The sequence below is a fragment of the Pinus tabuliformis genome, chromosome 1_1, assembly GCF_031772625.1.
Source record: "Pinus tabuliformis cultivar Carrire ecotype Pingquan chromosome 1_1, CPIR1, whole genome shotgun sequence".
NCBI classification, from domain to species: domain Eukaryota; kingdom Viridiplantae; phylum Streptophyta; class Pinopsida; order Pinales; family Pinaceae; genus Pinus; species Pinus tabuliformis.
Window position 1 is genome coordinate 432,520,605 of NC_142297.1, and position 2,167 is coordinate 432,522,771.

Sequence of the window (2,167 nt, forward strand, 5' to 3'; positions counted from 1 at the left end):
ATCCTTCTTAACCCTGTGGTAATTTTTTAAAAATCATAAGTGCCCTCGTTACAGAGAGGTGTGTAATTCGAGAAGAATATTTTGTTTAAGTTGGGAATTCTTACAGAGGTATCAGAAATCTTGGTACCATAACGAATCGTTTTTCTAGATAAATGTGTCAAATGTACTGGGATCTTCCTACAACTTCTGAATGAGTGCCAATGCTTCTTTTTCATTCTTCCATTCATCCCTTGCTTCGTTTATCCAATCTGGTTGGATAACAGAAATGGCACAAAACAATGCTTCCACATCCTCGTCATTTCTTGAGAGTGTGTCTGCAACAATGTTTTTCTTCCCTTTTTGTAGATGATTTCAAATTCATAACCCAACATATTTGTGACCCATTTTTGTTTCTCTTCTGAAGATAATATTTGTTCTAAAAGGTATTTAAGGCTATCATGATCCATTTTTACCTTGAAGTGTCTTCCCATTAGGTAAGGTCACCCTTTCTTAAGTGCATTTAGTATTTCCAGCATTTCCTTCTCATAAATAGCTTTTTGTAAATACTTTCCTTTAATTGGAGGACTTTCAAAAGGAATGGATCTTCCTTCTTACATTATAACAACACCAATTCCATTTCCTGAGGCATCACATTCCACAATAAAGGTTTTTGTGAAGTCTGGCATAGCTAATACCAGTGCTTGGCACATTGCCTCTTTAAGATGTTCAAAGGCCCTTGTTTCTTCTAGAGTCTAAGAAAATGCATCTTTATTCAGTAATGTTGTTAGAGGTGCTTTTATTCTCCCATAATTCTTAACAAACTTGTGATAATACCTTGTCAGCCCAAGAAATCCTCGCAGATTCTTTATGGATGTGGAAATTTTTCATTCCTTAATGGCTTTAATTTTGCTAGGGTCTACCTTAACACCTTCATGAGATACAAATATGACCCAGATATTCCACCTCCTGTACTCCAAAGAAACATTTGGAGGTTTTTACATATAATTGTTTCTCCTCCAATAGTTTGAGCACCCTGTCAACATGTTGAACATGATCCTTCCAAGACTTGTTGTAGATTAGTATATCATAAAAAAATACTAACACAAATTTTCGAAGGAAGGGTTTGAAAATGGAATTTATCAAACCTTGAAATGTAGAAGGTGCATTGGTAAGGCCAAAACGCATGACCAAGAATTCATAATGACCGTCATGAGTTCTAAATGTTGTTTTCAGAATGTCTTCAGTCTTCATTCTGATTTGATGATATCATGAACGAAGATCAAACTTGGTGAAGTAAATTGCTCCATGTAATTCATCCAATAATTCATCAATGATTGGAATGAGAAATTTATCTTTAATAGTAAGCTTGTTGAGCTTCCTATAATCCAAACACATGCACCATGATCCATCCTTATTGTGCACCAATACTACTGGAGCAGAGAAATAACTTTGACTATGTTGAATTATACCAACGTTTAGCATTATTGCAACCATATGTTCAATTTCACTCTTCTGGGCATAGGGATATCTGTAAGGCCTGGTGTTTGGAGGAACACTTCCTAGAATCAAATGAATAGCATGGTCATGATCATGAATAGGTGGGAGGCCTTTGGGAGTCTCAAATACCTTGGAATGATTGTCCAAGACTTTTTGGAGATCTAGAGAAATAGATGATTTTGATGTGGGAACCTCTAGTGAACATAATTGTGCAATTATGCCCCATTGTTCTTTCTTTAGAAGCTTTTTATATCGTTAGATTTGATTATATTTCTCATTTCCCTGCGATACCCCTTAATTCAACTTCCTTTCCTTCCCAAAAAAATTTCAAGAAACGTTCTTGAAAATTAAAAGCTATTGTACCCAAAGATTGTAGCCATTGGACTCCTAGTACAACATCAACACCACCCATTGGAATGGAAAGCATTGGACTATTCAATACATATTCTCCCATGGATAAATTGATATTATGGAACTTTTTCAAATAAATTTATGGTTCCTCCATTTGTAACCATCACTTGATATTTTGGTGCTGGATATAGGAAGCAATTCAATTCCTTGGATATCTTACAATGAATAAAATTATGGGTACTACCCGAATCAATCAACACTATTACCTTTTTCTTCTTGATATGTCCTTCTATCTTGAGAGTTTGAGGAGTGGTAATTCCTACCAATGCATTACAAGATA